This window comes from Petaurus breviceps, unplaced genomic scaffold, assembly GCF_028583685.1.
Source record: "Petaurus breviceps papuanus isolate PSGF00001 unplaced genomic scaffold, PetGlider_PUasm1.0 37, whole genome shotgun sequence".
NCBI classification, from domain to species: domain Eukaryota; kingdom Metazoa; phylum Chordata; class Mammalia; order Diprotodontia; family Petauridae; genus Petaurus; species Petaurus breviceps.
This window is the reverse complement of record NW_027186296.1, coordinates 93,802,989-93,816,633: the sequence shown is the minus strand read 5'-3', so window position 1 is coordinate 93,816,633 and position 13,645 is coordinate 93,802,989.

Sequence of the window (13,645 nt, the reverse complement as noted above, 5' to 3'; positions counted from 1 at the left end):
AATGATCAACTGTGAATGACTTAGCTATTCTCAGTAATACAATGATCCAAGAAAATTCTAAAGGACTTATGATGAAAAATTCTATCTGCCTCCAGAGAAAGAACTGATGGACTCTGAATGCACATCAAAGCATTACTCTTTTTGTTTGTTTTTGTCTGATTTCTTTCACAATATGAGTAATATGAGAATATGCTTTTTTGCATGATTGTATGGGTATAAACTATATAAAATTGCTTATCATCTTGGGGAAGGAGTGGAAAGGAGGGAGAGAATTTGGAATTCAAAACAAAAAAATGTTTAAAAATTACTTTTATGTGAGCTTGGGAAAGAATAAAATATTAACAATGGAAAAAAATATTAAAGAGTACAAGAATAGGATGTGAGAAGCAGAAGAATAGTGGAGAGAACTAACTGACCACAAATGCTACTTCAATGAAAGTATCGTTTCCAATACTAACAATCACTTAACACTACTGGAACCATACCTAGAGCAGGCAAATGGTGCTTTGTTCCGGAGCACTGACATCTAAGGGGCACACTTCCTCTATGGTAGAAGCACACTTTGTTCCCAAGTCTCATGTTATGGTTTTCTGTTGCCCTATATTAGCTGAAAAGACAACCATCCCCAGATCAACTGCTATTCCTGGTCCTATCTCTGGAATCCCCTTCTTTTGGGGGGTCATTTTCCTCTCAGTCACCACAGTATTCATAGGTTGATAGCATTATAGACTTGGAGCCTGAAGGAACCTTCAAGTTCATCAGGTTCAATGCCTTCATTTTTACAGATGGGGAAATTGTGACTCAGAGAAGAGTCCCATAGCTAGTAAATGTCTAAGGAGGGATTTGAGCCCATGCCTTTTTTACTCCAAGTTCAGCATCTTGTCCACTGTAGCACATGGCTACTTTTTAAGTGTTAACTCCCAGGGGATAGGCTGTCCTCTCTCCTAGAGTGATTATACACATGGTCAGACCATCCTCTGCACTGCAGTACATTCTCCTCCTCAGCTATATTTGTTCTAGGAGAAGTTATTCTTAGTAATTATACCTCTGAACTCTTATTTATACTCTACTGAACTCTGCTCAATCTATAACCTTATTTGTAGTAGTACATGAAAATTAGTTTTGCTTTTCTGGTAAAGTTAATAAATCTTAACCCCTTTAGAAAGTAAAGAGCTCACCCATTTGGGGTGAAATTAACCCTCTGAGGAAGATCTTAACAGGGACAAACCTGTGTGACTTTTTTTTCTTGGACCCTTGAAGCCGATGCTACTACTGCAGCAGTACCCTATAATGTGGAGTAGTACCTAGAAAAAAGGCTTGGGTTTACCAAAATGTATTGAATATATTAAAGGGAAAAAACTCAAACTCTTTCAATTGCTCAAACTCATTCCAAAACCTGGAGCCCAGGACTCCATGCTGCTGCATATTGATTCATCAATAACTAGTGTCACTTATTTTATTAATCTAGTTTCTCCCCTGTGCTGAAGATCAATTTTAATAAAAGCAGGCTGTTAACATATTTGAGAATGACACAAAGAAATTCTGCATTCTTCTTTGTGTCTTCCTAGTTTCATTTGCTTCTGCATGCTTCTATTTATTCTTTCTCCTTCATTCATGGAGTGTTTGTTGATCACATGCCGCATGTGGACTCTACCAGCCCAGTGCCTCAGTACTACAGTTCAATGATGAAATCGTCCTAAAGATCAAATCCAGAAGACCACCAGGACCTGACCAAACCTATATAGAAGAAATTTCACATTAGAAGCCAATTTGTCCAATTGATGAAAGGCCAAAGGATATTAATGGGTAGTTTTCAAGGGAAGAAATCTTAATTACCAATAATCATGTGAAAAAAAATCCTACAAACCACTCATAACTAAGGAAATTAATGTTAAGCAGCTTTGAAATTCCACCTCACATTCATCATATTGGCAAACGTGACAGAAGTAGAGAATGACAAATGTTAATGGGGCTATGGAAAAATAGATGCAATGATACCCTGTTTTGATTTGGAGGGGGTGGTGATAAGGCAGTTGGGGTTATGTGACTTACCCAAGTTCACATAGCTAGTGTCAAGTGTTTGAAGCCAGAATTGAATTCTGGTCTTCTTGACTCCAGGGATGGTCCTCTATTCACTGCGCCACTTAGCTGCCCATAATGATGCCCTGTTGATGAAACTGTGAACTGGTCCAGCCATTCTGGAAAGTAATTGAGAACTATACCAAGGACTTATTAAACTAGGTATAACTTTAGACCCGGTAGTACCATTACCAGATCTATATCTCAAAGAATCAAAGAAAGAGGAAAGGGCCATATGTGTATATACAAAAATTATTTATAATAACTTTTTGTGGTGGCAAAGAAATGGACATTTTAAAAAAGAAATGGAAATTAAGGAGTATGCATCAATTTTGGATATGCATAATATACGAATGTAATGGAATACTATTGTGCAGTAAAAATTTAATAAATAACTGCAGAGAAATTTGGGAAGACTTAGATGAACTAATACAGTATGAAGTAAGCAGAACCAGAGTAATTTATACTTTAACATCACCATTATAAAAGTAATTTTAAAACAAATTTGAAAGACTTAAGTACTCTGAAAAACAGCAATCATGATTCTAGAGGACTGATAACGAATAATGATACTCAGTCTCTTAGAAGTAATAGAATAATGAGCAGAATGAATCATACATTTTTTGACAGGTTCAATGTGGGAATTTTTCTTGCTTGACTATTCTCGTTTGTTACAAAGATTTTCTTTTTCTTTTTTCAGTAGGATGCAGATAGTAGAGAGAAAAATTAATGATAATTTAAAAATTAATTTTAAAAAGAAGCAATCCATATTTGAAGGTATGGGAGAACCTGTGCCAAAGTTCTCTCAAAGAGGGAAAGATGAAAAAAATAGAAAAGATATAGAAGGTTTAAATGCAAGAAAAAAAATTCAATAAGTTCCAAGTTGATTATACCACCACCACCACCAGCTTGACCACCCTCTACCCTCAGATCCTGAAGAAGACTTGAACCCTGCACCCAAGAACCTTGGAAATAACAATGTATTCCAAACTACTAGACCTATTTCCATTCTAGTCCTCATATTCATCATCGAGGGGACTAGAAACAACTACTGACCAATGGCCACCAACATGCAGATAATTATAAAAACCCTGAGAATGGCAACTCCTCTCTCCCAGACCACTGGTCCTAGTTCCATCCCAGCCCTCATTGCCATCACCCAGGAAAGTAATTCCTGTGGAGAAGTATTCAGAAATCCTCGCCAACTCTCCACAATCTGCCACCCACATAGCAAGCAAGTCAGTCTAACTGAAACAACTAGACACTCTAAGGGAGAGACAGGAGGCAGCACCACCTCGACCACCATCTACCCTCGGACCCCAGTGAAGACAGTTCAGCACCCCAAGCCCTTTGGAATAGCAATGAGCTCAGCTCAAAGCCATCATCCTGTAAGGGAGATCAGCTAGAGAGATACCCTGGTGACTTCTCAGCTACTGAAGCTGCTAAAGACCCAGAAAGCAAAGTTCTTGGTGGCAAGAACCAAAATCCTTGTCACTGTCACATGGTTCAACATGATAAACTGATATCATTTTATGAATCAAAATGACATTAGAGAAAAAGCATTATCTTCTGCTTTGCTGCTGCACTCTTGGGGACAATGGGACCCTTCTATATGGTTTATCCCTGAAACCTTCCATATGTCAATCAGTCATTCATTGCCTTTTATGTGCCAGGCACTGTGCTAAGTGTTAGAGATAAAAAAAAGAGGTAAAACAAAACAAAACAATCTCTCCCCTTAAGAAGCTTATAACTTAATGAGGGAGACAATGTGCATATAAATAAATACAAAGCAACTCTAAATGGGATAAATAGGAAATAATTAACAACAGGGAGTCAACAGAGTGCTTAGGAAAGGCTTCTAGTAAAAATAAGAGACTTTATTTGGGACTTGAATGAATCCAGGGAAGTTAGTATGTGAAGTGGAAGAGGGAGAGTGTTCTAGGCATGGACCATAGCCAGAGAGAATGCCCAGAGCCAAGAAATGGAGTCTCTTTAGTGGAACAGTCAGGAGGCCAGTGTTACTGGATCAAAGATTACACATCAGGGAGTAAGGTTTAAGAAGACTGGAAAGGTAGGAGGGGGCCAAGTTATAAAGGACTTTGAATGCTAATCAGGATTTTGTATTTGATCCTGGATTTAATAGGACTCATTGGAGTTTAAGTAGGTAGTGACATGGTAAAATCTGTATATTAGGAAAAATCACTTTGGTGACTTAATAGAGAGAGGGTGGATTGGAGTGGGGAGAGGCTTGAGGTAGGAAGGCCCACTGGCAGTTATTACATTAATCTGGGTGTGAAGTAATGAGGGTCCATACTAGGATGGTGGCAGTGTTAGAGGAGGGAAGGGTATATGTTGTATTCAGATGTTGCAAAGCTGAAATCAACAGGCTTTGATAATAGATTGAATATGGGAGGTGGGCTGAGTAGTCAGGATGACTACTAAATTGTGAGCCTGAGGGACTGCAAGGATAGAATTGCCCTCTACAGTCACTGGGAATGTAGGAGAGGGGGAAGGTACGCTGTGAGGCAAAGGTTAAGATTCCAGTATATTCCAAGCGTAGCAAATAGTCTGGACTTACTGGCCCAGAGGCGAGCTAGTTACAATAACCTCTCAGGATTCTAGGGATCCCTTTAGGAACAGTGGGATATCTTTCTCTAATTCTCTCCACTGGAATCCTTTTTCTAGTGTGATCTCCCCTGCCTCATTAGCTGCCAGCGATAAATGTCTTAACTCCATTTAGAAAATTAACATCTATTAGCTTTTACAAAGGGATATTTACTTTGAAGATACATTAAGATCAAAAGTATAGATATTTCCCCCCAACACCTGTAGGGCAGACTCTCCCTTATGCCACTTAGGTACCTAAGAAGAGTTATCACAGATTTAACATAGTTTCTACATAATATTCATCCCACTAAGTAAGTGTCCAAACAAGGAACAGTTGCCATATGAGTCCTCCTCCCAGCTTAGCTGGGTTTTGAAAGTCACTCATTATAATTGAGAAACAGAGTATATATTAGGGGCCACTAGGTGGCACAGTGAATAGAGCACCGACCCTGGAGTCAGGAGGACCTGAGTTCAAATCCAACCTCAGACACTTAACACTTACTAGCCATAGAACCCTGGCAAGTTGCTTAACCCCAATTGCCCTGCATTGCACCCACCAAAAAGAAAAAAAAGTATGTATCAGAGTGCATACCATCTCAGGGAGAGAGGGAGAGGGAGGGAGGGATAGAATTTGGAAGTCAAAACTTAAAAAAAATTTTTTAAATTGTTTTAATATGTAATTGGGGAAAATGATGATATTATATTTAAAAAAGAAAGTTACTCTTTGGAGCCTCAAAGTTGGAATGTCTGGCTGCAATCCCCAGTTTGGACTCTACTTTTAGACTTCCTGATGGTGTGCTCTCCTGACCTTTCAAAGCTCACAAGGTCATAGTCACCTTAAATCTCCTTTACCTAAGAGCAGGGAAAGTATACACAAAGGTGACAGAAGTAACAACAGAACCATGTACTCATGGGTTACATACATGAGATATGACCCAAAAGAGATAAAGACCCAAAGTCTTTCTCTCCACTGAGGGCTCAGTCCTTCCCTCCTCATTTGAACATACTAGTCAGGAAACAGCTATCTCCAGGAACAAGGCCCAGGTTGACTAGTGTCTTTTGATTATTTTCCAGCACTAGCTTCATAGATAATCAAAAAAGCTCCCCTTCATCATGTGTCTAGAAGAAAGGAACCAGTTACAGAATGCATATTCCAAGTCCCTCCAAGGCACTTCTTTATATAACATCAAGTTTCACTGGAAATAGATTCTCCAACCTCTTCCATGTGCATTAGCCAAGCAGGTGGATGCCTGCTTACCAGTGTCTTATTACACAGGTATGAGGGATGATCAGTGCAAAAACATGGAGATAGAAGATGCAGAATCATGAGTACAGAAGAGAAAGAAGGTCAGTTTGGTCAGAGTATTGAGTGTGTGAGGGAAGTAAAGTTCAATCAGACTAGAAAGAGATTAGAGCTGTGCTGTGAAGGGTTTTTATCTGAGAGACAATAGAAAGCCACCCATGTTGATTGAGAAGGGATGTCACATGGTCAGATTTGCATTTAAGGAAAATAAATTTGTTAGCAGTGTTTCTGATAGACTGGAGTAGAGAAACTCAAGGCAGGGAGACCAATAAGAAAGCTGTTGAAGTAATTTAGGGGAGAGGTGGTGAGGGTTTATGGTGATGGTTGAGTGAATGGAGAGATGGGATTGGACATGGAAGATGTTGTGAAGGGAGAAATAGCAACTTTTGGCAACTCGTTGGGTATATGAAGTGAAAAAATGTGAGGAGTCCAGGATCACCAACCTGACAGTGACAGTGAAAGAATGGAGGTATCTTTGACAAAAATAGGGGGTCTGGAGGAGGGGAGGGTTTAAAGGGTTTGGAGGGGGAAATAATGAGTTCAGTTTGAGACATTTAGAATTTAATATATACTGTGAAATATCTAGTAGATGATGGGTGATCCAGAACTGAAGCTTGGGGGAGAGACATAGATTTTGGAGTGTCATCTACATATAGAGGAGAATTAATCCCATGGGAGCTGATAAAGAAAGAGACAGCGAAATGGTGAGAGAGAGAGAGACAGAGAGAGAGAGACAGAGAGAGAGAGAGACAGAGACAGAGACAGAGACAGAGAGAGACAGAGACAGAGACAGAGAGAGACAGAGAGAGAGAGACACAGAAACAGAGATAGAGAAACAAAGAGAGACAGAGACAGTGAGAGACAGAGCAGGATTTTTTTTTAACTTTTATGTGCTGAACCCCTTTGACAGTCTGGTAAAGCCTATGGATGCCTTCTCAGAATAATGTTTTTAACTGCATAAAATACCTAAGATTGAAAATGAAAACAATTATCTTGAATTAAAGTTGTAATTATTTCCCATTCACCTTCACAGACTGCTCCCTGAAATCTATCCATGGACCCCTTGGAGATCTGTAGACCCCAGATTAAGAATCCCTGGTACAGGGGTGGCTAGGTGGCACAGTGAATGGAGCACCAGCCCTGGAGTCAGGAGGACCTGAGTTCACATCTGGCCTCAGACACTTGACACACTTACTAGCTATGTGACCTTGGACAAGTCACAACTCCAATTGCCCCTCCAAAAAAGAAAAAAGAAAAAAAAAGAATTCCTGGTATAGCAGGAGAAGAAGAGAGAGAGCCCAGGACAATCAAAAAGAAATATATAACTACTGACCCACATCCCTACTTTCTCATCTCTATAAAATTCTTACAAGAAAGGTCTATGTATATACATTCTTTAAAGAAACATAAAAAGGAAGGATAGGTAATTTTCATGGAGACAGCTTTCTATGACATATACCATATTCTTACAGTCACACAACTGACAAGAACTGTAACAAATAGAAGATCCTGCTGTTTTTATTGTTTGTTGATTAGAAAAATATATTTTATTCATTACAAAAACTAGACTTAAGGGCTCTCCTTCAGCAAAACATCTCCAATGTATATATTAAGATTCTATCCATCTTCAAGGACACTGCTGTGAAGACACAATGAAAGAAATAACTTCATTCAAGGATTCTTTGAATATTAACATCAAGCCAAGTATTAGACCTCACCGACTACCTCATTCTTAACTTTATATCAGTAATCAGGTAGTCCACTATGGGGTTATGCCTCTGGCTAGTCTAGATTCTTCTTGCTGGCTTCTTCATTTCCCTGAGCTCATTTTGGCTTTGCTATTATGATACCCATACCCACCTCCATTGGCTTCCAATCTTTTTTTTGTGCAATTAGGGCATGGAGAGAGGAATTTGCTTGTGTTCCTTTTTGGCTTTCTTTGTCATTGGTCATCCTGGGATTCTTTTCAGATAATTGGTAGGGTTTATGTATGAGAACTGTGCTTCTATATTACCTCTCACACTGACATCTTTACTAAAAATCCCATGCAGTGGTTTTGATGATTGCAACCTACTTCCTGACTCAAATCCCATCTTTTAGTCATCACTGTCATCCCAGTGCTGCTGTCTAGGAATCATGGAAATATCATGATTACTGCAGAATCAAAATCAAGGACATCACAAAAGATAATGGAAGCATGCAGAATGAGTTCAAAAGGGTTGAGGCATATTACCAGTGGAGTTTACAATGAGAAAAATTATATAAACAATACCAACAAGGATATGTATGACCAGAAAGTCAGTGGAATGGACATATAGTGAAACTGATCATAAATGAACACTCTGGGTACTACACTGGTATGTAAGAAATATTAAAATGTAACTGTCAGGTAACACTGTCACTCCCCAAGGTGGCTGCCTAGATCCTGGGAATCTGACTGCTGGGAATTCTCTCTTTTTTTTTTATGAGCAGCAATCAGGGTTAAGTAACTTGCTCAAGGTTACACGGCCAGTTATTTCTGGGTGTGGTGCTAAGTGTTGGATCCTGGATTTGATCCCAAGGTCATCCCAACGCTGGAGCCGGTGCTCTTACTTGCTGTGCTACCTGGCCACCCCTGGGAATTCTTAAATGTACCTTAGCAGTTTGTGCAGGTTCCATTGGATGGAAGTGCTAAGTAACTGACTCTGTGGTTCTTGGAATGTTAGTCACATCCTGTCCTACAACTACACCTCTGTCTAAAGGGGAATGATGACTCATTGTCAAGGGCTTTGTGGATTTACCCAACTAAAACTTACCTTTGTTTCCCTTCCTATTAGAGGACCAGACTCCAGATCCAGTGGTCTATTCTATTAACTGTCACCTAGCTGAAATAATTATTGTTGGTGGTAGTGGTGAGTATCTTGAGTGTTTTCTAATTGTCTGTCATACTTTTTTAAATGATTCCAAATAAATAGTCTCTAAGTGGGAGCCTGAGGGCGAGTTCTTCAATGGAGTGAAGTATAAGAATTTTTAAATGCCTATTTTCTTCCTATCAGAAAAGAGAACAAAACAAAAAAAAACCTCTTCTCAGGACTCCTGCAAATTCCAGGTTTACTGTTGTGTTCATGGACTCCCAGATAGTATTTTATCCTCATCATTATTATCATTGAGACTATATAGACACCAAATCCATGATCTAGTGTCATCTAACTCTTATAAGAGGCTTAACATATTAAATGATATAGAAAGAACTCAATTGGAAACTCCTACACAATGAAACACTTAAAATAAGATTCAGAATAATTCCTAGTGACCTTCTTGTATCATCAACGCATTTCAGAATCAGAAATGCAAATGTAGATGTTGTGAGTGATGAATACAGGCTTTCTGAGATGACATCTATGGAGCATCCATTTTGTCTTAAGCTGATATATCACAGTTACAATAATAAGGAAGCCAGGGGAGCCGAGTTGGGGACAGTAGCTCTGAGAACTCCAGCCTCTCTCCCCTCCGTCCCCACCCTTCTCTCTCTCTCTCTCTCTCTCTCTCTCTCTCTCTCTCTCTCTCTCTCTCTCTGACTCCCTCTATCCCCCCCCCTGTCTCTGTCTCTCTCTCTTTGTCTCTCTTTCTCTGTTTGTCTCTCCCTCCCCCCCCCCCCCCCCCCCCCCCTCCTCCCCCCCCCCCCCCTCTCTTTCCCCCTCTCTTTCTCCCTCCCCCCCCCCTCCTCACTCTGGAGCTGCCTGTAGGCATCAGAGAAAAGAAAAGAGAACTCTAAGGGGTGGTAGCACAAGACTGATACTCCACTGTAATTGCCAAGTTGCTTATCTTGAAAGGAGAGAGATAGTGAGCTGGGTAAGAATTCTTCATGGTGTCTATAGCAATCTGTTGCTCTTGGGTGACTTTCCTTAATGTATGTATTCTCCTTTCATTAGTACGTCCCTTGGGAAATATTATGTGCTGGGCCCTGCTTCACACTATCAGAAGTCTTAAGTGCAAAGAACATGGAAGGATTTGGTGGTAAAGAATACATGTCATCAGGTCAATACAAGCTTCCAATTCATCCTCTCTTCTCTCAGGGATACCTGTAGCAGAGGTCACTGGACTCTGACAATGCCCAGGGCTGGCTCATTAGAATGCACTTGTTTGCAGCAGAGAAAGTAATGGACTATTGACTTCTTTCCACTTCCTATGTGCCAGACTAGATGACTAGAGAAACCTGAGTTTCCTTACTGAACAAATTAAGGAATACTGGCAATAGATCCTAGGCTAACAATGATAATGATAGCAATATTAACCTTGTATGCATGTAATAATTACACTTTTCAAGGTGTTTTTCATATCCACTTTCACATCTGACCATTCCAGACACCCTGTAATCCCCATTTTACAGATGAGGAAATGAAAACTCACAAAATTTAAACAATTTGTCCAGGGGTCAGATATCTAGTTCATGAGAGGACCAAAACTAAATCCCAGATCTTTTGACCACCAGTCCAGTATTTTCTTTCCACTATATAATTTTGCTTGGAATGCAAAATTGGAAGTGAGCCCATGCTAAACATATCAGTATCAAAAAAAAAACCCTTTTTTGGAACACTGACCAACATTACAGAAGCACCACTAGGGGGTGAAGATACCTTATTCATGTTACTGACAAAGAGGGAGATGGCAGAAACACTCCTGTGATCTCTATCATGACTCAGACCCTAAAGTGAGAGATGGTAATATAGGTCATCACCTGGAAAGTCATTAAGACAGTAACTCCTCAAATATCCATTTAGGTTCAGGAATGAGATGCTCCAAATGAAATAGATTTCTAGAGACCCAGTCTGATGTGCTACAAGATGCAATTTTGGGGACCATAGTAGTCTCTTTTTCAAGTATAGCTTTCCCACCCAGTGGATAATGCTTGCAATTCTCTTTAGTTTAGTGTGTATTTCTATTTAAATGCATAGTCCTCTAGAGGTATGTGTATTGGGGGTGGGACAGTTAAACTATTATTATCCCCTAACAACTTAATGTAAATGAGTTTGGTCTGCTTTTCTAAGAGATGGTATAGATTGATGGTAGGAGAGTGAAAAGATGAGGTCTGGAGAAGAAGGAATCATATCACCAACAAAGGAAAGTTCATACATACAGAATGGGAAGACCGAGGACAACAAAGACAAACTTTCACAGCCCTCAACAAAAAAGATATACAAACATGGTAAAGAATGTACAGAAACTGGATTTATTTGCAGAATCACAAAATCACAGTTCTAAGAGTTTTCAAAGGAACTCAATGGTCGTCTAATCCAACTCTGCCACTGAAAGGATCTCCACTACAAACATGAAACAGACTTGTGCAGAATATTTTCAGAGTGGAGGTAGAGGTGAGGGGAAGTGGTATTCAAAGAGACTTCATCTCTGAGAGGGAAGGACAGGAACTGATTCCCAGGAAAGGAAGACCCGAGCAGAAAAACAAGGTAGCAGCAATGAACACGTGATTATCAGATAGCTAGGTAGTCAGCAGAGTCTGTCAGAACTATAGTCCTCCAAACCCTAGATCTCATTCCCTGTGCCTTTGTCTCCTAGACCTAGAAAGCCTTCCTCACCTCTATCTCTGCTGAAATTTTACCCATCTTCCAAGGATCAGCTCAAATGTCACCTACTCCATAATATAAGCAACTTTCCTTTCACCTGAAAGCACAGAATATTATATTCTTCTTAATAATAATAGTAGCTGGTATTTATATAGTGCCTACTATGTTCCAGGAATTACGCTGATCATTTTACAAATATTATTTCATTTGATCCTCACAACCCTGGAGGTAGGTGCTATTGTTATCCCTATTTTACAGATGAGGAAGCTGAGCCAGACTGAATTATTTATTTAGATTATTTATTAAGTGACTTGATCAGGATCACACAGCCAGTAAGTGTCTGAGGTCATATTTGAACTTAGGTCTTCCTGATTCCAGGCTCAGCACTCTATCTACTGTACCACCCATCTGTCTCATACATTTGCTTCAATATTTCAAAGATTTCTGATTTTACCAATGTGGCTACGTACACCAACAAAGGAGATCTCAGCTTCTCTATGCCCAACCTAGAAAATAATTTTGATCTATTGCAAGGAATTTAGTACCTGTTTTACTGTGTGTTCCCCTCCTTTCCAACTCTTTAACATCCATGTTAATGCCTCTCAAACTCCTGCATTTCCCAATTCCTCAGTCTCCCTAAATCCTCTGATTTTTATTATTGTTCACCCCAGCCAGAGTCACTATTTATAGAATAAAATATAACTTCCTCAGCTAGACTTTTAAAGCTTTTCATAACCTGACCCTGCAATGTTAATGGCATTCAAGATCTTCCCTACCCATTAACAGACCTCAGGTGGAGGGGTTAAGGGAACGGTTACTTAGGGGAGGCTTGCTCTTAGGAAGGCTTGCACACCTTTCATTAATTTCTAATTAGGCACTGAGTCAGGAGGGTCATGATGCTCTCTGGCTCTGAGAAGTGTATATATACTCTGAGTTGGTATTTTGCTTTGCAGGTTCACTTATGAGAAGGATCTTGTGATTCCCTGGTTGAGATTCTGAGTGGCCATATGTTCAGAGATCCCCAACTGCTCAAATGTAAAGACTCTCTCCATCCAGGAATGTATGTAAAGTATACAGTTGATACAGGCAGTCAGAGGCCTGTCTGTCTTTATTTCTCCATTTGTATTTTCTCTGAAGTTCAAGGTCCCTGAACTAGCGAATGAAATTTTAAAAGATTGCTAACTTTCCTAGTAAAGCAGATCTAAGAATCTGTGCTAGCAGCCATCCTGAGAATGCCACTGTGGTTGCTGCTACAGACCCTAACCTAATTTTTTTCTGGCCTCATTGTTCATTGCTACTCCTTCTACAATCTATGATCTTGCCAAACTAGTCTTATCTCTCTTCCTCACAGGACACTCTACCTCCCATCTCCACTCCTTTGAACGGGCTGTCTCCTCAAGCCTGGAATGGAAGGCATTTCCTCCTTCTTTTCACCTCGTAGATCACTCTCTTCTTTCCAGGCACAGCTCAAGCACCACCTCCAGTGTGAAGTTTCTTCTGATACTCCCAGAGACAAATGACTTTCCCTGCCCCACCCATTCATTAACTTATATTTAAACACCTTTATATTTGTTCTTTTAATATGTGTTCCATATAAACACGCACATGTATACAATATGTGTGTATATGACTGTGTGCATGTGTGTATTTCTCATTTCCTCTTAGAATGTAAGCTTCTTGAGAATAACAATTACTTCATTCTTTGTATTTGTGCCTAGCACAGTGCCTGGCACATGGCACATACTTAATAAATACTCGTTGATTTATTAATTGCTCTGTATAACCCCCCCAAAAAAAATTAATACCAGCTGACTTACTTTCTGGTGGTAATCCTTAGTTAGATTTAACTTTGGACAATGGACATAGAATCCTTATTCCTGGTGGAGTCTATGCTCAGAGCCCTGGTAGGATCTTCCAGAACTTGGGATCTACTGGTATACCCTTTGAGTAACCAGGATCACCCCTTACTATGCTGTAGCTTTGGAGTAGGACTTTAGTGGAGAGTTATATTCTAATTTGTTACATATCTAGCGGCATATTCTTCTCTCCCCTCATATTATATGCTCTTTTAGGTCAGTCACTAAGTCATTTAAAT